Genomic DNA, 27,775 nt, shown 5'->3' on the forward strand with positions numbered 1-27,775 from the left:
GTGAAAATGGAAATTGTCAGCCTTAGGCTAGCAGACAGGAATTAGGGCTGTGAAATCCCATCAACTTTGACAAGCAAGTATTAAATAAATTCATGGAGCTAAGAGAGAAATAAAGCAGTTTTCCTTGGTAACAATAGGTACTTGCCTATCTAAGCTATTTGAATAGCTCATGGGTAGTTCAGTAAATTTTTTGAAATACAAAGCTTTCTGAAAACAGGAAAACGTGATGAAAAGATGATTAAACAGGTTAAAATCAATAAATATTCAAAATCCATAACTGCAATATCAGGGTGGGTCCAAACTTTTAGGGTATCACATTCTTGGAATCAAAATCCAATCAACACAAATGACTTTCCTTCCACTTGTTTTACTCTTCAAAGCTCCACAAGGGAAGTTTGTTTTGTTTTGTTTTGTTTTGTTTTTTACCCTAACTTACAGGCTTTCAATTATTCATGAGAAAGACCATGTGCTAAAAGGTATGGAGGAACACAGAGGAACTTAGAAGGTTTTTTGAAAACAAAAAAGTAATTAGCAGGCTTCCCTGGTGGAGCAGTGGTTGAGAGTCTGCCTGTCAATGCAGGGGACACGGGTTCACACCCTGGTCCGGGAATATCCCACTTGATGCCACATGCCATGGAGTGGCTGGGCCCGTGAGACATGGCCACTGAGCCTGAGCGTCTGGAGCCTGTGCTCCGCAATGGGAGAGGTCACAACAGTGAGAGGCCCGCATACCGCAAAACAAAACAAAACAAAACAAAACAAAAAGTAATTAGCTAAGATTTTAGGAAATATTGAATTTGTTAAAATAATAGCCACACCTCCTTTAGTCCTGGCATAGTGTTAGCATTTATATACTCTTATTTCTAGGAAGGATCAAGGTGGTAAAGAAAAAGGATGTGGAGCTCACCTCCTCCCACAAACACATCAAAAATACATCTACACATGGAACAATTCTCATTGAAAACTAACTGGAAACTGTCAGAAGAACTCCTACAAACAAAGCTATAAGAAAGATACACTTGCAATCAAGTAGGAAGGGAATAAAAGTGATCAGGTCAGGACCTGTGCCCCTGGGAAGGGACTCAGAAGAAAAGGGAGATTACACAGACAGACACCCACCCTGGGGAGTGAGTGGCTCAAGCCAGACTGGGCTCCCCAGTCCTGGGTCCTACACAGGGGAGACAAGCACATTTGGCTGGTTGGAGGACCACTGGGAAAAACAGAAGGGCTGTGGGAAGCCTGGACTCAGCTCATGAGGAGTGCTCACTCACTGACTAGCTCCTGAGGCAGGGCAGAGAGAGGTCTGCTCTAGTGGCTGCCAGGTTTCCCATGACGATCTTGCCATGCACCCCAGCCCAAGCTGAACAAATGTGCCAGCCCTACTGACTACACATCACAATGTGGCACTGGATCTGGGGCAGCCACAACCAGGAAAAGACCATGGGATGCACAGAAGACCTGGTCCCAGAGCAGAGCCTGGGCAGGGTGCAGTGGCCATTGTTGGTGCTTACTCAAGCAGCCCAATCTCTGATGGTAGCCACTCACCCTCCATTACCTGCTGAGAGTCCACATGGACCCTTCCATCCCTGTAGAAGTGTTCCACAACAGGGTAGGGGTGGCAGAGGCTAGGGGTAGTGATCACTGTGAGGGACAAATAGGAATTCCTCCAAAGGCTGCATCTGAGCAGAGCCATGGGCACCTACACAGCAACACATCAAACCTCTATCAGCACACAGACCTCACTTGCTTCAGCACTCCCTTCTTTTGGGCAAGAGTCCTGGTGCAGGGAAAGATAAAAAACACATACTTAAAGGGAATGGAGCCAGGTCAACCTGACCCTCAGGGCTTCTGTTCCAGCAAATTGGAATCAGACCCCACCCCCTTGATAGAGTGGTAATGGTTGTGAGATGAAGGGAAGTCCCACTCACACTTGATGCCAGCTCTAGCCCTTCCATCTCCAGCCCCACCCCCTACCAACTGCTGCCATCACACCCTGAAGAAAGACATGTCTTGTGTCCCCATCAAACCTAGCTCTCCCCTAAAGACATTGGGCACATGTAGCAGACTACAGGGATGTTCCCACATATGAACACCTTTTTGAGACCACAATAGGTAACTGTTTCGCATAAATTCATAGAGGCAGAGAGAGTTAAGCAAAATAAAAAGGCAGAGGAATTACTACAAGAGAAAACCCCTGAAAAAATAAAACAGAAATAAACAATTTACTAGACAAAGAACTCAAAGCATTGGTAATAAAAATATTAACTAAATTAGAGAAAAGAATTGATGTACACAGTGAACATTTTAACAAGGAACAAGAAAATATTTTTAAAAGACCCAGTCAGAAATGGGGAATTCAATAGCTGAAATTTAAACACACAAACACACTATAAGGAATGCATAGCAGACTAAGTGATACAGAGGAATGCATAAGTGATCTGGTAGATAGCAATAATAGAATTCATCCAATCAGAGCAGCAAAAAGAACAACAAATTTTTTAAAATAAAAGCAATTTTAGAGATTTCTGGGATAACATTAAGCATTCCAACATTCATATTATATGGGTCCTAGAAGAAAAAGTGAGAGAGAAGGGGGTCAAAATGTATTTGAGATGATTATGGATGAAAAATTCCCAAACCCCAAGAAGTAAACAGATATTCAGGCATAGGAATCACAGTGGGTCACAACCAAGATGAGCACAAAAGGACCCAAACCAAGGCGTATCATAATTGAAATGGAAAACGTTAAAGATAAAGAGAGAATTCCAAAGGCAACAACAGAAAAACAGAGTCATACACAAGGGACCTCCCATAAGGCTGACTTGCCTGCAGAAACTTTGCAGGCCAGAAGGAAGTCACATAATATATTCAAAGGGTGGAAAGGGAAAAACCTGCAACCTAGGATACTCTACCTGGAAATATTACCATTTAGAATAGAAGGAGAGATAAAGAACTTCTCAGCCAAGCAAAAACTAAAAGAGTTCATCAATACTAAACCTACCCTAAAAGAAATATTAAAGGTTCTTCCCTAAGTGGAAAAGAAGTAAGAATCTATAAGAAAGGGAAAATCCCAATAAGAAACACAAATATAGAGTAAGGGCAGAGGAGCAACCACTTAAATAAACCAGTACAAAGATTAGAAGACAAAAAAGTTGTAAAAGCAACTATAACTACAATAAACTGTTAAGGGATAACCATGAAAATGTAAAATACAACATGAAAACACAAAATGTGGGGGAGGGGAAGAAAAAAATGGAGATTTAAAAAAATGTGTTTAAACTTAAATATATACCACATTAAAGCAAGTAGATATAGTTATAGGCCAACATAAATGAACCCCAAGATAACCACACATCAAAACCTACAATAGATACAAAAGAAAATTAAAAATAAAGGAACACAAGCATACCATTAGAGAAAATTATCAAACCATAAGAGAAGAAAAGAAAAAGAAGAAATGAAAGAGAAGGAATATAAAAACAACTGTCAGACAAGTAATAAAATGGGAATAAGTACAAACCTATCAATAATTACTTTAAATGTCATGGACTAAATGCTCCAATCAAAACACATAGGGTGGTTGATTGAAAAAAAGACCCTTCTATATGCTGCCTATGAGATTCACTTCAGAGCTAAACACAAACAGAATGAAAGTGAGTGGATGGAAAAACATATTTCATGCAAATGGAAATGACAAGAAAGCAGGGGTAGTAATATATCAGACAAAATAGATTTTGAAACAAGGCTATAACAAGAGACAAAGAAGAGCATTATATAATGATAAAGGGATCAATACTAGAAGAGGATATTACATAGGAACATACATATTGATAGCTACCTTAAATGTAAATGAAATAAATGCTCCAACCAAAAGACATAAACTGGCTGGATGGATACATAAACAAGACCCATATATATGCAGTCCACAAGAGACCCACTTCAGACCTAGGGACACATACAGACTGAAAGTGAGGTGATGGAAAAAGATATTCTGCATAAATGGAAATCAAAGGAAAGCTGGAGTAGCAATTCTCATATCAGACAAAATAGGCTTTAAAATTAAGACTATTACAAGAGACAAAGAAGGACACTACATAATGATCAAGGGATCAATCCAAGAAGAAGATGTAACAAGTGTAAATACTTATGCACCCAACATAGGAGCACCACAATACATAAAACAAATGTTAACAGCCATAAAAGGGGAAATTGACAGTAACACAATAATAGTAGGGGACTTTAACACCCCACTTTCACCAATGGACAGATCATCCAAAATGAAAATAAATAAGGAAACACAAGCTTTAAATGACACATTAAACAAGATGGACTTAATTGATATTTAGAGGACATTCCATCCAAAAACAATAGAGTACACTTTCTTCTCAAGTACTCAGGGAACATTCTCCAGGATAGATCATATCATGGGTCACATATAAAGCCTTGGTAAATTTAAGAAAATTGAAATCATATCAAGTATCTTTCCCAACCACAATGCTATGAGACTAGACATCAATTACAGGAAAAAAAATCTGTAAAAAATACAAACACATGGAGCCTAAACAATGCACAATTAATAACCAAGAGATCACTGAAGAAATCAAAGTGGAAATCAAAAAATACCTAGAAACAGGGCTTCCCTGGTGGTGCAGTGGTTGAGAGTCTGCCTACACAGTTAGCAGAAGGAAGCAAATCATAAATATCAGATCAGAAATAAATGCAAAAGAAATGAAGGAAATTATAGCAAAGATCAATAAAACTAAAAACTGGTTCTTTCTGAAGATAAGCAAAATTGAAAAACCATTAGCCAGACTCATCTAGAAAAAAAGGGAGAAGACTCAAGTCAATAGAATTAGAAATGAAAAAGGAGAAGTATCAAATCACACTGCAGAAATACAAAAGATCATGAGAGATTACTACAAGCAACTATAGGCCAATAAAATGGACAACCTGGAAGAAATGGACAAATTCTTAGAAAAGCTCAACCTTCCAAGAGTGAACCAGGAAGAAATAGAAAATATAAAAAGACCAATCACAAGCACTGAACTTGAAACTGTGATTTAAAATCTTCCAACAAACAAAAGCCCAGGACCAGATGACTTCACAGGCAAATTCTATCAAACACTTAGAGAAGAGTTGACACCTATCCTTCTCAAACTCTTCCAAAACACAGCAGAGGGAGGAAAACTCCCAAACTCATTCTATGAGGCCACCATCCCTCTGATACCAAAACCAGACAAATATGTCACAGATAAAGAAAACTACAGGCCAATATCTCTGATGAACATAGATGCAAAAATCCTCAACAAAATACTAGCAAACAGAATCCAACAGCACATTAAAAGGATCATACACCATGATCAAGTGGGGTTTATTCCAGGAATGCAAGGATTCTTATACGCAAATCAATCAATGTGATACACCATATTAACAAATTGAAGGAGAAAAACCATATGATCATCTCAATAGTTGAAGAAAAAGTTTTTGAAAAATTCAACACCAATTTATGATAATAACCCTCCATTTTATTCTAAATAATACATTTATATTGCATTCCTATACACTAATGATGAAAAATCTGAAAGAGAAATTAAGGAAACACTCCCACTTACCACTGTAACAAAAAGAATAAAATAACTAGGAATAAACCTAGCTAAGGAGACAAAAGACCTCTATGCAGAAAACTATAAGACACTGATGAAAGAAATTAAAGATGACACAAACAGATGGAGAGATATACCATGTTCTCGGATTTTAAGAATCAACATTGTGAAAATGCCTATACTACGCAAAGCAATCTACAGATTCAATGCAATCCCTATCAAACTACCACTGGCATTTTTCACAGAACTAGAACAAAAATTTCACGATTTGTATGGCAACACACAAGACCGCGAATAGCAAAAGCAATCTTGAGAAAGAAAAATGGAGCTGGAGGAATCAGGCTCCCGGACTTCAGACCATACTACAAAGTTACAGTAATCAAGATAGTATGGTACTGGCACAGCAATAGAAATACAGATCCATGCAACAGGATAGAAAGCCCAGAGATAAACCCACGCACATATGGTCACCTTATTTTTGACAAAGGAGGCAAGAATATACAATGGAGAAAAGACAGCCTCTCCAATAATTGATGCTGGGGAAAGTGGACAGCTACATGTAAAAGAATGAAATTAGATAACTCCTTAACACCATACAAAAAAATAAGCTCAAAATGGATTAAAGACCTAAATGTAAGGCCAGAAACTATCAAACTCTTAGAGGAAAACATAGGCAGAACATTCTATGACATAAATCACAGCAAGATCCTTTTTGACCTACCTCCTAGAGTAATGGAAATAAAAACAAAAATAAACAAATGAGAACTAAGGAAACTGAAAGCTTTTTCACAGCAAAGGAAAACTTAAACAAGATGACAAGACAACCCTCAGAATGGGACAAAATATTTGCAAATGAAGCAACTGACAAAGGATTAATCTCCAAAATTTACGAGCAGCTCATGCAGCTCAATATCAAAAAATAAACAACTCAATCCAAAAATGGACTGAACACGAAATAAACATTTCTCCAAAGATATACAGATTGCCAACAAACACATGAAAGGTTACTCAACATCACTAATCATTAGAGAAGTGTAAATCAAAACTACAATGAGGTATCACCTCACACCAGTCAGAATATCCATCATCAAAAACTCTACAAACAATACATGCTGGAGAGCTTGTGGTGGAAAGAGTACCCTCTTGCACTGTTGGTGGGAATGTAAATTGATATAGACACTATGGAGAACAGTATGGAAGTTCCTTAAAAAACTAAAAATAGAACTACCATATGACCCAGCAATCCCACTATTGGGCATATACCCTGAGAAAACCATAATTCAAAAAGAGACATGTACCACAATGTTCATTGCGACTCTGTTTACAATAGTCAGGACATGGAAGCAACCTCAGTGTTCATCGACACATGAATGGATAAATAAGATGTGGCACATATATACAATGGAATATTACTCAGCCTTAAAAACTAATGAAATTGAGTTATTTCTAATGAGGTGGATGGACCTAGAGACTGCCATACAGAGTGAAGTAAGTCAAAGAGTAAAACAAATACCGTATGCTAACACATATATATGGACTCTTAAATTTAAAAAAAAAAAAGGTTTTGAGGAACCTAGAGGCAGGAATAAAGATTCAGGCATATAGAATGGACCTGAGCACACAGGGAGGGGGAAGGGTAAGCTGGGAGTAAGTGATAGAGGAGTGGCATGGGCATATATACACTACCAAATGTAAAATAGATAGCTAGTGGGAACAGGTGCATAGCACTGGAAGATCAGCTCAGTGCTTTTTTTTTTTTTTTTTGCAGTACATGGGCCTCTCACTGTTGTGGCCTCTCCTACTGCAGAGCACAGGCTCCGGACATGCAGGCTTAGCGGCCATGGCTCACGGGCCCAGCTGCTCCACGGCATGTGGGATCTTCCCTGACCGGGGCATGAACCTGTGTCCCCTGCATCGGCAGGCAGACTCTCAACCACTGCACCACTAGGGAAGCCCAGCTCAGTGCTTTTTGACCACCATAGGGGTGGGATAGGGAGGACAGGAGGGAGACACAAGAGGGAGGAAATATGGGGATATATGTATATGTATAGCTGATTCACTTTGTTAAAAAGCAGATACTAACACACCATTGTAAAACAATTATACTCCAATAAAGATGTTAAAAAAATTAAAAAATTCAAAAGAGGATATTACACTCATTAACATATATGTACTTAATACAGAAGCATCTAAATATTTTAAGCAAATACTAAAAGACATAAAAGGATAGACTGACAACAAAACAATAATAGTAGGGAATTTTAACATCCCACTGACAGCAATGGATAGATAATCCAGACAGAAAATGAATGCAGCAACAGTGGTCTTAAACGACACATTAGATCAGTTGGACTTAATAGGTATCTACAGGACATTCCATCCAAAACAGCAGAATACACATTCTTTTCAAGTGCACTTGGAATGTTTTCCAGGATAAAGCACACACTAGGCCACAAAACAAAGCTCAACAAAGTTAAGAGGATACAAACTATATATAATTTTACTTCTCACAACCTCTGTATAAGGAAAAGGATATAATTATTTCTAAATTGAAAATGGGTAAGCTCAGGCTTTAAAGAGCCCACTGATTTTTCAAAGCCATGTAGCTTGTTAATTCCGTAACCAGGTTTCAATCCAGGCAGCTTAACACAGAGCCCTATACATAATTTTATCTTCCAACTCCTGGCTCAATTGACTTACTCATCAGAGATTTACAGTGAGCCCTTTCAGCTGAAGGCAGAAAAGAACTGTTTTCACTAACACCAGCCAACCAACTGACTGAAGCTATAGATTTTGAAATGTAATAGAGAGTTTTGGAATGGACTGTTATTCTTATAGATTACAGTAGTGTTACTAGTGATATAGTAATTTGATCATAGAATCATCAATGAGCATTCTTGTGGGTATTGTGTTCAATTTTATTCCTTAAAACCATTTATAAGTTTGAAAGCCAAGTAAGTAAACCATCATAGTGATTATGTTTTCTTGAATCCAGCATGCATCTCATGTTCCTGTGAGTTTGTTTCCTGTTTTGTGTTCTTTCAAACATTTTTTCTAGCAGTGTATATAATATGAACTAACACAAAGAATTACATTGCCAACTCAGATTCATAAGATCTCCTACAGAGATCTTATACATTTTTAGTCTTAATAATAACTTCAATAATTTAAGTAGTCATAATGCACATACAGAACTTGGAAAAGTCCAAAACTGTCAACACCATGCCCCAGATTCTTTCTTGCTACATTAGGGCATGCTTTGGCCCAAATTAAATATACAAGGTCTTTATGTAATGGGTTACAAGTAGCATTTATATAAAAGAGAGCTAATTTAGTCAAGAGACATCTCTGTTTATACTTCGATAAGTACATAGCTTCTGTGACTTTTAGGGACTCATGCTCCAGAAACCCATAGATTCCCAGTTTATTATAAGTAATTCTAGATAGGTCAGTACCTCTTGCTAAAAGTGTGTCATAGGTAATTAATTTCCCACTATTAACATTACTAGTCTGTTTTCCAGAAGGCTTATATTTTGCACATTTACAAAGGGATTTGACCAGGTCATCTTTCTCTCTTTCCCCAGGATTCCCTCCATAAAGTAAGAAAATAAATTCAAAGATACTAACACTTTCCTTCCAAATACTACTCATTGGTGACATCTTTGAAATATAAAAAAAACAAGATGAAAATAGAAATCACCTGTAATTACTAAGCTTCACCAATCCATAAATATTTACTATTAAAAATGCTTTGTTTCACTGTAATCATTTTTCTATACAGATTATATTTCTATGCACACTGATTACTGAGAATCATATACTCCATATATAATGCATTGTAAACAGCTTATTACTCTGGACAATACATTACAACTATATGTCCTTATTTCTAAATAATCCTTCAAAGTCTTATTTTTAGTGATTGTATACTATTATGGCATATTTGTACACCATTCATATTTAATAAATAACCACTATTTTGTATTTAGAGTGTTATACACTGGTGGCTTTTCTCCTCCATCAAACTTGCCATTTATACTACAATCCCAATGAGGTAGCATTCAAATAGCAGAACTGAGCTATTTCCCAATGCTAGATATTAATATATATATTTAATGTTATTAATCATGTAGGAACCTACAACCTACACCAGCCTGGATGATTGAGTGGTTACCTCTAGTAGGACCCTCCTATTGCTCCACACTGGCCATATTATATGAACAAAAAGTAAACTGTGTGTTAAGTTCTTAGTATTTGGGGGCTGTTTTTTACTTCAGCATAACCTAGTCTATTCCTACTTATACATTTGCAAATTTTTTTCTGTTTTTTTCTTTAAATTAAAGTTAGTTAATATTGGATTTTGCTATATAAAATTTTTTATAATGGCAAATAGCTTGAGCTTTGAACACTGTGGATTCCTCCTCTGCTTTTCCTAGTTGAAAGCCTTTTGCTAAATAGAGATGAGATATTCACCTATGTTGGCAATCTGTATATCTTCTTCGGAGAAATGTCTATTTTGTCTTCTGTCCATTTTTGGATTGGGTTGTTTGTTTTTTTGATATTGAGCTGCATGACCTGCTTGTAAATTTTGGAGGTTAATCCTTTGTCAGTTGCTTCATTTGCAAATATTTTGTCCCATTCTGAGGGTTGTCTTTTCGTCTTGTTTATGGTTTTCTTTGCTGTGCAAAAGCTTTTAAGTTTCATTAGGTCCCATTTGTTTATTTTTGTTTTAATTTCCATTCCTCTAGGAGGTGCTAGAGAATGGACTTGAGGATACGGGGAGAGGGAAGGATAAGCTGGGACAAAGTGAGAGAGTGGCATGGACGTATATACACTACAAAATGTAAAATAGATAGCTAGAGAGAAGCAGCCACATTGCACAGAGAGATCAGCTCGGTACTTTGTGACCACCTAGAGGGATGGGATAGGGAGCGTTGGAGGGAGGGAGATGCAAGAGGGAAGAGATATGGGGACATATATATATGTATAAATGATTCACTTTGTTATAAAGCAGAAACTAACACACCATTGTAAAGCAATTATACCCCAATAAAGATGTTTTTAAAAAGTTAACCTATGTTTCCTTCTAGTTATTTTACGATTTTAGTTTTTGTATTTAATTTTTCTTTTCTTAAATAGCATTTACTATATTTTTTAATAATGGGTTTAATACATACTTGAAGCAAAAAATCTTCAAAAATATACCCATGAACAAATGAAATAAAGGCAAAAATTTTTATTATATCACTGCTCAAAGATAACCAGAGCTAAATTATATATGCTGTCAGCAAATAATCTTCCTATACAGAGACATATTAATACATTTAGCTGAATAAATGGAATAATTTATGTAAGAGTTTGAAGCCCATTTTTCAATACATAAAACAGAAATATTTCCTTAGAGAAATACTTTTTCAAATTTCTGCTTAATATTTTGTTATGTACATATGCCAAATGTAATTTTTTAGTTCATTATTTGGGGGCCTGAAAATTGTTTCAAATTTTTCACTATTATAAATGACACAGTGATGTAAACATATATATATTCTTATACCAGACAGCAACAAGTAGGAGAACCGGTACATGCTGGATCCTGGTGTTAGCAATGACTGAAGGTCCACCACAATGTCCAGCTCTTATGGTCTCCTCTCTTTGTATCTCTCCCATTCCTTTTTCCCTGCCTATGAATAAAAAAAAGGTTTTGAGGAACCTAGAGGCAGGAATAAAGATTCAGGCATATAGAATGGACCTGAGCACACAGGGAGGGGGAAGGGTAAGCTGGGAGTAAGTGATAGAGGAGTGGCATGGGCATATATACACTACCAAATGTAAAATAGATAGCTAGTGGGAACAGGTGCATAGCACTGGAAGATCAGCTCAGTGCTTTTTTTTTTTTTTTTTGCAGTACATGGGCCTCTCACTGTTGTGGCCTCTCCTACTGCAGAGCACAGGCTCCGGACATGCAGGCTTAGCGGCCATGGCTCACGGGCCCAGCTGCTCCACGGCATGTGGGATCTTCCCTGACCGGGGCATGAACCTGTGTCCCCTGCATCGGCAGGCAGACTCTCAACCACTGCACCACTAGGGAAGCCCAGCTCAGTGCTTTTTGACCACCATAGGGGTGGGATAGGGAGGACAGGAGGGAGACACAAGAGGGAGGAAATATGGGGATATATGTATATGTATAGCTGATTCACTTTGTTAAAAAGCAGATACTAACACACCATTGTAAAACAATTATACTCCAATAAAGATGTTAAAAAAATTAAAAAATTCAAAAGAGGATATTACACTCATTAACATATATGTACTTAATACAGAAGCATCTAAATATTTTAAGCAAATACTAAAAGACATAAAAGGATAGACTGACAACAAAACAATAATAGTAGGGAATTTTAACATCCCACTGACAGCAATGGATAGATAATCCAGACAGAAAATGAATGCAGCAACAGTGGTCTTAAACGACACATTAGATCAGTTGGACTTAATAGGTATCTACAGGACATTCCATCCAAAACAGCAGAATACACATTCTTTTCAAGTGCACTTGGAATGTTTTCCAGGATAAAGCACACACTAGGCCACAAAACAAAGCTCAACAAAGTTAAGAGGATACAAACTATATATAATTTTACTTCTCACAACCTCTGTATAAGGAAAAGGATATAATTATTTCTAAATTGAAAATGGGTAAGCTCAGGCTTTAAAGAGCCCACTGATTTTTCAAAGCCATGTAGCTTGTTAATTCCGTAACCAGGTTTCAATCCAGGCAGCTTAACACAGAGCCCTATACATAATTTTATCTTCCAACTCCTGGCTCAATTGACTTACTCATCAGAGATTTACAGTGAGCCCTTTCAGCTGAAGGCAGAAAAGAACTGTTTTCACTAACACCAGCCAACCAACTGACTGAAGCTATAGATTTTGAAATGTAATAGAGAGTTTTGGAATGGACTGTTATTCTTATAGATTACAGTAGTGTTACTAGTGATATAGTAATTTGATCATAGAATCATCAATGAGCATTCTTGTGGGTATTGTGTTCAATTTTATTCCTTAAAACCATTTATAAGTTTGAAAGCCAAGTAAGTAAACCATCATAGTGATTATGTTTTCTTGAATCCAGCATGCATCTCATGTTCCTGTGAGTTTGTTTCCTGTTTTGTGTTCTTTCAAACATTTTTTCTAGCAGTGTATATAATATGAACTAACACAAAGAATTACATTGCCAACTCAGATTCATAAGATCTCCTACAGAGATCTTATACATTTTTAGTCTTAATAATAACTTCAATAATTTAAGTAGTCATAATGCACATACAGAACTTGGAAAAGTCCAAAACTGTCAACACCATGCCCCAGATTCTTTCTTGCTACATTAGGGCATGCTTTGGCCCAAATTAAATATACAAGGTCTTTATGTAATGGGTTACAAGTAGCATTTATATAAAAGAGAGCTAATTTAGTCAAGAGACATCTCTGTTTATACTTCGATAAGTACATAGCTTCTGTGACTTTTAGGGACTCATGCTCCAGAAACCCATAGATTCCCAGTTTATTATAAGTAATTCTAGATAGGTCAGTACCTCTTGCTAAAAGTGTGTCATAGGTAATTAATTTCCCACTATTAACATTACTAGTCTGTTTTCCAGAAGGCTTATATTTTGCACATTTACAAAGGGATTTGACCAGGTCATCTTTCTCTCTTTCCCCAGGATTCCCTCCATAAAGTAAGAAAATAAATTCAAAGATACTAACACTTTCCTTCCAAATACTACTCATTGGTGACATCTTTGAAATATAAAAAAAACAAGATGAAAATAGAAATCACCTGTAATTACTAAGCTTCACCAATCCATAAATATTTACTATTAAAAATGCTTTGTTTCACTGTAATCATTTTTCTATACAGATTATATTTCTATGCACACTGATTACTGAGAATCATATACTCCATATATAATGCATTGTAAACAGCTTATTACTCTGGACAATACATTACAACTATATGTCCTTATTTCTAAATAATCCTTCAAAGTCTTATTTTTAGTGATTGTATACTATTATGGCATATTTGTACACCATTCATATTTAATAAATAACCACTATTTTGTATTTAGAGTGTTATACACTGGTGGCTTTTCTCCTCCATCAAACTTGCCATTTATACTACAATCCCAATGAGGTAGCATTCAAATAGCAGAACTGAGCTATTTCCCAATGCTAGATATTAATATATATATTTAATGTTATTAATCATGTAGGAACCTACAACCTACACCAGCCTGGATGATTGAGTGGTTACCTCTAGTAGGACCCTCCTATTGCTCCACACTGGCCATATTATATGAACAAAAAGTAAACTGTGTGTTAAGTTCTTAGTATTTGGGGGCTGTTTTTTACTTCAGCATAACCTAGTCTATTCCTACTTATACATTTGCAAATTTTTTTCTGTTTTTTTCTTTAAATTAAAGTTAGTTAATATTGGATTTTGCTATATAAAATTTTTTATAATGGCAAATAGCTTGAGCTTTGAACACTGTGGATTCCTCCTCTGCTTTTCCTAGTTGAAAGCCTTTTGCTAAATAGAGATGAGATATTCACCTATGTTGGCAATCTGTATATCTTCTTCGGAGAAATGTCTATTTTGTCTTCTGTCCATTTTTGGATTGGGTTGTTTGTTTTTTTGATATTGAGCTGCATGACCTGCTTGTAAATTTTGGAGGTTAATCCTTTGTCAGTTGCTTCATTTGCAAATATTTTGTCCCATTCTGAGGGTTGTCTTTTCGTCTTGTTTATGGTTTTCTTTGCTGTGCAAAAGCTTTTAAGTTTCATTAGGTCCCATTTGTTTATTTTTGTTTTAATTTCCATTCCTCTAGGAGGTGCTAGAGAATGGACTTGAGGATACGGGGAGAGGGAAGGATAAGCTGGGACAAAGTGAGAGAGTGGCATGGACGTATATACACTACAAAATGTAAAATAGATAGCTAGAGAGAAGCAGCCACATTGCACAGAGAGATCAGCTCGGTACTTTGTGACCACCTAGAGGGATGGGATAGGGAGCGTTGGAGGGAGGGAGATGCAAGAGGGAAGAGATATGGGGACATATATATATGTATAAATGATTCACTTTGTTATAAAGCAGAAACTAACACACCATTGTAAAGCAATTATACCCCAATAAAGATGTTTTTAAAAAGTTAACCTATGTTTCCTTCTAGTTATTTTACGATTTTAGTTTTTGTATTTAATTTTTCTTTTCTTAAATAGCATTTACTATATTTTTTAATAATGGGTTTAATACATACTTGAAGCAAAAAATCTTCAAAAATATACCCATGAACAAATGAAATAAAGGCAAAAATTTTTATTATATCACTGCTCAAAGATAACCAGAGCTAAATTATATATGCTGTCAGCAAATAATCTTCCTATACAGAGACATATTAATACATTTAGCTGAATAAATGGAATAATTTATGTAAGAGTTTGAAGCCCATTTTTCAATACATAAAACAGAAATATTTCCTTAGAGAAATACTTTTTCAAATTTCTGCTTAATATTTTGTTATGTACATATGCCAAATGTAATTTTTTAGTTCATTATTTGGGGGCCTGAAAATTGTTTCAAATTTTTCACTATTATAAATGACACAGTGATGTAAACATATATATATTCTTATACCAGACAGCAACAAGTAGGAGAACCGGTACATGCTGGATCCTGGTGTTAGCAATGACTGAAGGTCCACCACAATGTCCAGCTCTTATGGTCTCCTCTCTTTGTATCTCTCCCATTCCTTTTTCCCTGCCTATGACATCTTTTACCTAGTCTGCATGTAGGGAAATTAGGATTTCTATTCATATGATTGATTTCATTCTCTCTTCAGTCTTGTTTTCTGGTTTATTCTAGAAATATTATAACTTGTATTCATCATTTCAGAAGACCTAGTTTGTATAAGTTTTCAGTCTCCCAATATTGTTCTGGTAACATATCTCATGTCTAATTAGTTCCAATAGAAGATAATAGTTTGGCTCAGACTAATTACAGCTCTTAATGTGCAATAATAATATAGTGGTAATAAAAAGACCACATCTCTTTTCATAGTTTGGAATTTCCTGTAAGCTCCTCTGAAGCCCAAAGAAGATCATGTTTTCATTGCCAATCTCTGAGACCAAAAGGAATGCCAAAAAATCACATTTCAGTACACCATTAATATTTCTTTGCCCAGCTGTCTCTGTGAACTTTCAGATTGCAACCTAATCTGCTCTGCAAGATTTTCTACCTAATTGGCTTATCTCCAGATTAGATACTGAACACTCTTTCAGCTGCTAATTTTCTGCAGTCCATCAGTACTTCAAATTAGGGGCTATGTGTGTATTTGCAGTCATTTCTCAAGTCACAGAAACAACTGGTATAGTATGCTCTAAAGTGGCTAGAGAAATATATAACTTAATATCACACTCTTCATAGATCTCTTAAAGGTCCAATAGGTAAAGTGAATAATAAAGGGATTGACAACTGCCTTATAAGAAATTTTAAGATTGGATGCAGTCAGAGCAAGATGGCTGAGTGGAAGGACTTTGAGTTCACCTTCTCTCACAAACACACCAAAATCACAAATAAGTGATGAACAACCATCAATAAAAAAGACTAGAACCTATGAAGAAAATCTTCTACAAGTAAAGACATAAAGAAGAAACCACAATGAGATCCTAGGAGGGGTGCAATCACAATATAATTAAATCCCATATCCCTTGGGCGCATGACATATGAACTGGAGAATAATGATATTACAGAGGCTCTCCCATAGGAGTGAGAGTTCTGAGTTCCACATCAGGCTCTCCAGCCCAGAGATCTGGCATTGGGAAGAGGAGCCCCCAGAGCATTTGCCTTTAAAGGCCAGGGGTGCTTAACTGTAGGGGCTCCACAAAACCTGGGGAAATGGAGACTTCACTCTTAAAGGGATCACACTGGAACCAATCTCATATCCACTGGAACCAAGAGCAAAAGCGTTAACTTCATAGGAGGCTGGGGTCTGGGCCAGACCTACCTGCTGGTCTTGGAGGACCTCTTGGGAAGGCAGGGGGCAGCTGCGGCTTACTCTGGGGTCATAAAAGCTAGTAGTGGATATATCATGGAGTATTCATCTGCATGAACTCTCCTCAAGGCAGAAAATTTTCTTGGGTCATTAGCACCAAGAACAGGGCCCACCCAACAGCCTGTAGGCTCCAGTGCTGGGAAGCGCCAGGCCAAACAACTAACTGGGGAGAACACAGCCCCACCAATAAGCATACAGGCTGCTTAAAGACTTCCTGAACCCACAGCCATTGCTAGACATGCCCCTAGATATGGCCCTGCCTACCAAAAGGCTAAGACCCAGCTCCACTCACCAGTAGGCAGGCACAATCCCCTCCCACCAGGAAGCCTGAAAAAGACTCACCACTCTCAACCAACATGAGCAAGAAACCAGAAGCAAGAAATCTACAGTCCCACACCCTGCAGACCAAGTTCACAAATGCAGGCCAGACACTAACCTGGGACCAGATAGTCCCTGGCCCTTCAGTGATGAGAGAGGGGTACAGTGCTGGGATGCATAGGACATCTTCTACATAGGGCCACTTCTCCAAGGTCAAGAAATGTAACTAACTGACCACATAAGTAAAAACACAAATAGAAATTTAGACCAAAAAAAGGCAGTAAAATTATATGTTTCAGACAAAGGAACAAAATAAAACCTGAGAACTAAGTGATGTGGAGATAGGCAACTTACCTAAGAAAGAGTTCAAAGCAACTATTGTAAAGATGATCCAAGAACTCAGGAGAAGAATGAATGCACAGAGGGGAAAATTAGAAGTATTTAACAAAGATTTAGAAAACATAAAGAACAACCAAACAGAGTAGAAGAATACAAAAACTGGGGGAAAAAATAGAAGGAATCAATAGTAGAATAAATGAAGCAGAAGAATGGATCAGTGAGCCAGAAGACAGAATAGTGGAAATCAATACTGCAGAGTAGAAAAAAGAAAAAAGTACAAAAGGAAATGAGGACAGTTTAAGAAGCCTCTGGGACAACATTAAGCACACTAACATTAGCATTATAGGGGTCCAAGAAGGAGAAGAGAGAAAGAGAGAAAAGGCCAGAGGAAATATTGGAAGAGACAATGCTTGAAAATTTCCCTAACCTGGGAAAGGAAACAGTTAACAAAGTCCAGGGGGCAAAGAAAGTCCCATACAAAATTAACCCACAGAGGAATACACCATGACACATTGTAATAAAAATGACAAAAATAAAGGCAAAAGGACAATATTAAAAGCAAAAAATAAAATAGAAGGAAACCCCTATAAGTTTATCAGCTGATTTTTTCCAGCACAAACTCTGCAGGCCAGAAGGAAGTGGCACAATATCTTTAAAGTGATGAAAGGGAAAAACCTACAACCAAGAATATTCTATGCAGCAAGGCTCTTGTTCAATTGCTGAAAAAATCAAAAGCTTTACAGGCAAGCAAAAGCTAAAAGAATTCAGCACCACCAAACCAGCTTTATAGGAAGTACTAAAGGAAATTCTTCAGGTGGGAAAGAAAAGGTCACATCTAGAAACAAGAAAATTATGAAATGGAAAAACTCACCAGTAAAGGCAAACATACAGTAAAGATAGGAAATCATCTGCACACAAACTAGTAGGGAAGTTAAAAGACAAAAGTAGTAAAAGGCATCTGTACACACAAAAAGCAGTTAAAAGATACACAAAACAATTAGATGTAAAATATGATATCAAAACCAGTAATTGTGAGGAGAGGAGAGTAAAACTTCAAGGTATTTAAAATGCATTTGAAATTAAGAGATGAGCAACCTGAAATAATCATATATATATATACATATATATATGACAACTATTAGACTGCCCTATATATAGAGAGAGAGACTGTTATATGAAAAACCTCATGATAACTGCAAAACGAAAATCTATGATAGATATACACATAAAAAAGAAAAAGGAATTCAAACATAACACTAAAGATAGTCATCAAATCACATGAAAATAGAGCAAAAGAAAAAAGGGGAAAAAAGACCTACAAAAACAAATCCAAAACAATTAACAAAATGGCAATAAGGACATACATATCAGGAACTTCTGGGAGCCTGAACACAGGGAAATGCTGAAAGTGAATTGCTCTCAGAGAGGGACTGAAGTTTCACCCCCTTTCTCCATGACTTGCCTTGTGCAACTCACCCATCTTGCTGTCCTTGCATTAGCTGCATTGTAGTAAACAGCACATGATGAATACTGTTCTTGAGCACCTTCTGTGATTACTACACACACCTTTTCCAAGGACACTTTCTTAAAATGAACAGCAAGCATCCAATTTACTCAGATGTAATCCCAGAATCATGGAGTTGTTGCAGACCAGATTACACTTGTCTCACTAAGACTGGTTGAGCATCACACACCAAGAAGGACATTGGATTAAAAACAACTGCAAACTTTGGATCTTGTCCTGCCTTAGAAGCAAGAAAAATGGAAAATTGATAATCAAAGTATGGATCAGTGATTATTCTGGTAGTCTAATTGATGTATATTTCAGGGCTAACAAAAGAACACTAACATTGATTGAGAGTAGGACTGGAGAATATTCACATTATCTTTTGTGAAGGAAGGAAGAAGAGGAAGAAGAGTTCCATCAGCTATATAAATATGTAATTATTAGAGAAGAGGACAAGATGGTGGAGTAGAAGGACGTAGCTCACCTTTTCTTATGGAAACACCAGAATCACAACCGACTGCTGACCAATCATTGACAAAAAAATATCTGGAAACTACCACAAAATATACTCTACATTTAAGGACAAAGAAGAAACCACAACAACACATTATGAGGGGCACAATCATGATAAAATCAAATTCCATACTCGCCAGGTGGGCAACCCACAAACTGGAAAATAATTAGACTATAGAAGATCTCCTACAGGAGTGAAAGTTCTAAGCCCACATCAGGCTCCCCAGCATGATGGTCTGGCAATGGGAGGAGTCCCCAGAGAATCTGGCTTTGAAAGCCATTGGGGTTTGTTCACAGGAATTCCACAAGACTGGGGAAAAAAGAAACTCCTCTCATGGAGGGTGTGCACAAAGTATTAGGACACATGGAAAAAAACAGTGACCTCATAAGAGACTGGACCAGACCTACCTGCTAATATTGGAGGGTCTCCTACAGAGAGGGGGTTCAGCTGTGGCTCACTGTGGGGACAAAGACACTGGCGGCAGTAGTTCTGAGGAGTGCTCATTAGCATGAGTTCTCCTGGAGGTCGCCATTTTCTCACGAAGACCTGGGCTCAATCCAACAGCCTATATAGGCTCCAATGCTGGGAGGCCTCAGGCCAAACAACCAACAGGGTAGGAATACAGCCCCTCCCATGAGCAAACAGACTGCTTAAAGTCTTCCTGAGCACATGACTGCCCAACAAACACACCCTTTGACACAGCCCTGTCCACCAGAGGGACAAGACCCAGCTCCACACATCAGTGACTGGGAACAAGTCCCTCCCACCAGGAAGCCTGAATAATCCTCTTAGACAGCCTCATCCACCAGGTAGTAGACAGCAGAAGCAAGAACTATAACCTTGGAGGCTGTGGAAGGGAAACAGCAATCACAGAATGTTAGACAAAATGAGACAGCAAAGGAGTATGTCCCAGATGAAGGAACAATATAAAACCCCAGAAGAACAACTAAGTGAAGCAGAGATATGCAACCAACCTTAAAAAGAATTCAGAGTAATGATAGTAAAGATGATTCAAGATCTCTGGAAAAGAATGGAGGCACAGATCGAGAAGATACAAGAAATACTTAACAAAGACTGAGAAGAACTAAAGAACAAACAGAGATAAACAATACAATAACTGAAATGAAAAATACACTAGAAGGAAGCAATAGCAGAATAACTGAAGCAGAAGAATGGATAAGTGACCTGGAAGAGAGAATGGTGGAAATCACTACCATGGAACAGAAGAAAGAAAAAAGAATGAAAAGAAATGGGGACAGTCTCAGGGCCTCTGGGACAACATTAAATGTTGAATTTATAGGGGTCTCAGAAGTAGAAAACGAGAAAGGGCCTGAGAAAATATTTGACGAAATTATAGTCAAAAACTTTCCTAACATGGGAAAGGATATATTCACCCAAGTCCAGGAAGTGCAGAGAGTCCCATACAGGATAAAGACAAGAAGTAACATGCCAAGATACATTTTTTTTTTTTTTGGTACGTGGGCTTCTCACTATTGTGGCCTCTCCTGTTGCGGAGCACAGGCTCTGGATGCACAGGCTCAGCAGAATCACTACCATGGAACAGAAGAAAGAAAAAAGAATGAAAAGAAATGGGGACAGTCTCAGGGCCTCTGGGACAACATTAAATGTTGAATTTATAGGGGTCTCAGAAGTAGAAAACGAGAAAGGGCCTGAGAAAATATTTGACGAAATTATAGTCAAAAACTTTCCTAACATGGGAAAGGATATATTCACCCAAGTCCAGGAAGTGCAGAGAGTCCCATACAGGATAAACAAAAATTAAATACACAGAAAAATATTAAAAGCAACAAAGGAAAAGCAACAAATAACATACAAGGAAATTCTCATAAGGTTATCAGAAGTTTTTTCAGCAAAAACTCTGCAGGCCAGAAGGGAGTGGCATGATATATTTAAAGGGATGAAAGGGAAGAACCTGCAGACAAGAACACTCTACCAAGCAAGGCTCTCATTCAGATTTGACAGAGAAATCAAAACCTTTACAGACAAGCAAAAGCTAAGAGAATTCAGCAACACCAAACCAGCTTTGCAACAAATGCTAAAGGAACTTCTCTAGGTGGAAAAGAAAAGGCCACAACTAAGAAACAAGAAAATTATGAATGGAAAAGCTCACTGGCAAAGACAAATACACAGTAAATGTAGGAAATCATCCACACACAAATATGATAGCAACATCAGCAATTTTGAGAAGAAGAGAGCAGAAATACAGGATATTAGAAATGCATTTGAAATTAAAATAGCAGCAACTTAAAACAATCTTGTTTATCTATAGACTGCTACATCAAAATCACATGGCAACTACAAACTGAAAATCTACAATAGATATACAAACAAAAAAAGGAATCCAAACACAACACTAAAGTTAGTCATCAAATCACAAGAGAAGAGAACAAAAGAGGAAGGGAAGAAAAAACACCTACCAAAACAAATCCAAAACAATTTTTAAAAATGGTAAAAAGAACATACATATCAATAATTACCTTAAACATAAATGAATTAAATGCTCCAACCAAAAGACGTAAAGAGGCTGAATGAATACCAAAACAAGACCCATGTATATGCTGTCTACAAGTGACCCACTTCAGATCTAGGGACACAAACAGACTGAAAGTGAGGGGATTGAGAAAGGTATTCCATGCAAATGGAAATCAAAAGAAAGATGGAGTAGCAATACTCATATCAGACTAAATAGATTTTAACTTCATTTTGATGTGGACCATTTTCTTAAGTCTTTATTGAATTTGTTACAATATTGCTTCTGTTTTTTTATGTCTTGATTTTTTGGCCACAAAGCATGTGGGATCTTAGCTCCTCAACCAGGGATCAAACACACACACCCTGCATTGGAAGGCAAGGTCTTAACCAATGGACCATCAGAGAAGTCCCTGAGACTAAATAGACTTTAAAATAAAGACTGTTACAAGAGACAAGGAGAGATACTACATAATGATCAAGTGATCAACCCAAGAAGAAGATATAACAATTGTAAATATCTACGCACCCAACATAGGAGAACCTCAATAATAAAGGAAAATACTAACAGCCATAAAAGGAGAAATTGACAGTAACACAGTAATAGTGAGGGACTTTAACACCCCACTTCCATCATTGGACAGATCATCCAGACAGAAACTCAATAAGGAAACACATGCCTTAAATGACACATTAGACCAGATGGACTTAACTGATATCTATAGAGCCTTCCATCCAAAAGCAGCAGAATATACATTCTTCTCAAGTGCACATGGAACATTCTCTAGGACTGATTACATGCTAGGACATAAAGCGAGCCTCATTAAATTTAAGAAAATTGAAATCATATCAAGCATTTTTTCTGACCACAACACTATGAGACTAAAAATCAACTACAAGAAAAAGACTGTAAAGAACATAAACATGTGAAGGCTAAAAAAATATGCTACAAAACAATCAATGGATCACTGAAGAAAGCAAAGATGAAATCAAGAAATACCTAGAGACAGATGAAAATGAAAGCACCACTACCCAAAACCTATGGGATGCAGCAACAGCAGTTCTTAGAGGGAAGTTTATAGCAATACAATCTTACCTCAGGAAACAAGAAAAATCTGAAATAAACAACCTAACTTTGCACCTAAAGTAACTAGAGAAAGAAGAACAAACAAACCCAAGTTAGTAGAAGAAGAGAAATCATAAGGTCAGAGAAGAAATAAATGAAATAGAGAGAAAGAAAATGATAGCAAAGGTCAATGAAACTAAGAGCTGGTTCTTTGAGAAGATAAACAAAATTCATGAACATTTAGCCAGACTCATCAAGAAAAAAAGGAAGAGGGCTCAAATCAATTAAGTTAGAAATGAAAAGGGAGAAGTTACAACTGGTATCGCAGAAATGCAAAGGATCATAAGAGACTACTATATGCAACTATATGCCAATAAAACGAACTATATGCTAGAAGAAATGGAAAAATTCTTAGAAAGGTACAATCTCCCAAGACTGAACCAGGAAGAAATAGAAAATATGAACAGACCAATTGCAAGTACTGAAATTGAAACTGTGATTTTAAAACTCCCAACAAACAAAACTCCAGGACCAAATGGCTTCACAGGTGAATTCTATCAAACACTTAGAGAAGAGTTAACACTTATCCTTCTCAAACTCTTCCCAAAAATTGCAGAGGAAGGAAAACTCCCAAACTCATTCTATGAGGCCATCATCACCCTGATACCAAAACCAGACAAAGATACCAAAAAAAAAAAAAAAAGAAAGAAAATTACAGGCCAATATAACTGGTGAAAATAGACACAAAAATCCTCAACAAAATACTAGCAATCCAAATCCAACAATACATTAAAAGGATCATATGCCATAATCAGGTGGGATTTATCCCAGGGATAAAAGGATTTTTCAATATCTGCAAATCAATCAGTGTAATACACCACATCAACAAATTGAAGACTAAAACAATATGATCATCTCAATAGATGAAGGAAACGCTTTTGACAAAATTCAACATCCATTTATGTTGTGGGAAAGTGGGCATAGAGGGAACTTACCTCAACATAATAAAGGCCATATATGACAAACCTACAGTTAACATCATACTCAATGGTGAAAAGCTGAAAACATTTCCTTTAAGATCAGGAACAAGACAAGGATGTCCACTCTCACCACTTTTATTCAACATTGTTTTGGAAGTCCTATCCATGGCAAACAGAGAAGTAGAAGAAATAAAAGGAATCAAATAAAGATGCTACCAGAACTACTAGAGCTCATCAATGAATTCAGTAAAGTTGCAGGATACAAAATTAATACACAGAAATCTCTTGCATTCTTATACACTAACAACAAAAGATCAGAAAGAGAAATTAAGGAAACAATCCCATTTATGATTGCATCAAAAATAATAATATACCTAGGAATAAACCTATCTAAGGTGGCAAAAACCTGTACTCCAAAAACTATAAGATGCTGATGTAAGAAATCAGATGACATAAACAGATGGAAAGATATACCATGTTCTTGGATTGGAAGAATCAGTGTTGTAAAAATGACTCTACTACTCAAGGCAAACTACAGATTCAAGGCAATCCATATCAAATCACCAATGACAGTTTTTACAGAACTAGAACAAACAATCTTAAGATTTGTATGGTGATACAAAAGACCCCAAATAGCAAAAATAATCTTGAGAAAGCAAAGCGGAGCTGGAAGAATCAGGTTCCCTGACTTCAGACTACTACAATGCTACAGTAATCAAAACAGTATGGTACACAGCACAAAAACAGACACAAAGATCAATGGAATAGGATAGAAAGCCCAGAAATAAACCCACATACCTATGGTCAGTTAATCTATGACAAAGGAGTCAATACTATGTAAGGGAGAAAAGACAGTCTCCTCAATAACTTGTCCTGGGGAAAGTGGACAGCTATATGTGAAAGAATGAAATTAGATGACTCCCTAACACCATACACAAAAATAAACTCAAAATGGATTAAAGACCTAAATGTAAGACTGAATACTATAAAGCTCCTAGAGGACAATAAAGGCAATACACTCTGACATAAATTACAGCAATATCTTTTTGGATTCATCTCCTAGAGTAATGGAAATAAAAACAAAAATAAACTAATGAGACCTAATTAAACTTAAAAATTTTGCACTGCAAAGGAAACCATAAACAAAATGAAAAGACAAACTACAGAATGGGAGAAAATATTTGCAAATGATGCTACCAAAAAGGGATTCATTTCCAAAATATACAAACAGCTCATACAGCTCAATATCAAAAAACCAGACAACCCAATCAAAAGATGGGCAGAAGATCTAAATAGACATTTCTCCAAAGAAGACATAGAGATGGCCAAAAGGCACATGAAAAGATGACCAACATCACTAATTATTAAAGAAATGCAAATCAAAACTTATAATGAGGTATCAGCTCATACTGGTCAGAATGGCCATCATCAAAATGTCTACAAATAATAAATGCTGGAGAGGGTGTGCAGCAAAAGGAACCCTCCTACAGTGTTGGTGGGAATGTAAATTGGTACAGCCACTGTGGAGAATAGTATGGAGGTTCTTTAAAAATCTAAAAGTAGAGTTACCATATGAGCCAGCAATTCCACTCCTGGGCATATATTCGGAGAAAACTATAATTGGAAATGATACATGCACCCCAATGTTCATGGCAGCACTATTTACAATAGCCAAGACATGGAAGCAACCTAAGTGTCCATCAACAAAGGATTGGATAAAGAAGATGTAGTACATGTATACAATGGAATATTACTCAGCCTAAAAAAAAAAGACCAAGAAAACCCCATATAATGCCATTTGAAGCAACATGGATGGACCTAGAGATTATCATACTAAGTGAAGTCAGACAGAGAAAGACAAAAATCATATGATATTGCTTATACAGGAGTCTAAAATAATGATACAAATGAACTTATTTACAAAACAGAAATAGACTCACAGACATAGAAAACAAACTTATGGTTACCAAAGGGAACAAGGAAGAGGAGGGATAAATTAGGAGTTTGAGATTAAAATATACACACTACTATTTATGGAGTAAATAACCAATAAGGAACTACTGTATAGCACAGGGAACTATACTCAATAACTTGTAGTAACCTATAATGGAAAAAAATCTAAAAATGAATAGAGGTATGTGATAGATGATAGGTAAAGAGATAGATAGATATAGATAGATAGATAGATAGATAGATAGATAGATAGATAGATACATATAATTGAATCACTTTGCTGTATACCTGAAACTAACACAATATTGTAAATATTTCAACAAAATATTTTAATGAAAAAAATAAAAATAAATAAGTAAACAAATTAAAAGATTCAAATTATTTTTTAACTTAAAAATACAAAGGTAAAAAAAAATACAAAGGTAGACAAGATAATTAAAAACTCTAAAATCAGAAACCCCATGTAAAAGGTGGCCAAATTCAAGAAATTTCAGAATTCAGTAACATTCATATCAAAAAGAGGCAAATAAAGAAGAATAGAGGTCATTGATAATCCCAAATGAAAACTTGTCAAAGCACAGTATGAAATTGATTTAACATACACTTATCATTCTACAGATGATTAAGCAAATGTGTTTTTTTAAAGATACAAAAATCTAAACTAGTCTGTTGTCACTGTTCCTTTTGAGAAATAGGCTGAGAAATGGGAGCTGAACTCAGAAAACTAAAATGGAAATTTACCAAGAGTATAAAAAAGCAAGACCTAACTCCCTTTGCCACAAAATGCTCTGGGAGAAAATAGCTGAAACATTAAAAGTTTTAGTGAACAAATTACTTGAAAATCTTGTTCTGTGCTCCTGTAACAATTAAAAGTGACCTTAAGCTGCTGCTACACCTAATCCTGAATCATTACCCAAATCATTCAAACTCTAAACCTACTTCCCATCCTAGGCTTATAAAAACCATCGGTAAATTTTCTTTTCAAATCACCACTGAGACTTTGTTCTTAGCAGTTCTCTTCCCCATCTGAAAGAACATAAATAAATTTGCTTGTGTGGCTGACACAGGTTTCCCCAGTGATCTTTGAGAGGTCTACAACACATGTTAGCTGAGCTTTCATTCTCTTTTGGTTTCATTGTTCTTCCTTTGTTTGTTGGGTTTTATTTTGTTATTGTGGTAAGAACACTTAATATGAGATCTACTCTTTTAACAAATTTTTTAAGTGCACAATATCATGTTGTTTAACTATAGGCACAATGTTGTACAGCATATCTCTAGAAATTTTTCATCTTTCAAAACTGAAACTCTATGCCAGTAGATCAACTCCTTGTTTTCCCCTCCCCTCAGCCCCTGTCAATCACCATTCTACTCTCTGTTTCTAGGAGTTTGACTATTTTGATATCTCATCCAACTGTAATCTTACAGTGTTATTTGCCATTCTGTGACTGACATTTCACTTAGTATAACGGCTTCAAGGCTTATTCTCATATATAGCAGCAGGATTTCCTTTTTTCTTAAGGCTGAATATTCCTTGTATATACATAACACATTTTCTTTACCCATTCATTGGATGAGGGACATTTATGTGTCTTCCACATCTTGGCTACTGTGTACAATGCTGCAAATGAACACAGAAGTGCACCTATCTCCTCAAGATTTTGATTTTAATTCTTTTGGATAAATATCCAGAAGTGAGATTACCGGACCATATAGTAGATCTATTTTTAATTTTTTGAGAATCCTCCATACTGTTTCCATAAGGGCTGCACCTTTCTACATTCCCATCAACCATGCACAATGGTTCTAGTTTTTCCACATTCCCATCAACACTTGTTTTCTTTCATTCTTTTAATAATAGCCACCCTGAGAAGTGTGCAGTGATATCTCATTATGGTTT

Source organism: Neophocaena asiaeorientalis, unplaced genomic scaffold, assembly GCF_003031525.2.
Source record: "Neophocaena asiaeorientalis asiaeorientalis breed wild unplaced genomic scaffold, Neophocaena_asiaeorientalis_V1.1 scaffold285, whole genome shotgun sequence".
NCBI classification, from domain to species: Eukaryota; Metazoa; Chordata; class Mammalia; order Artiodactyla; family Phocoenidae; genus Neophocaena; species Neophocaena asiaeorientalis.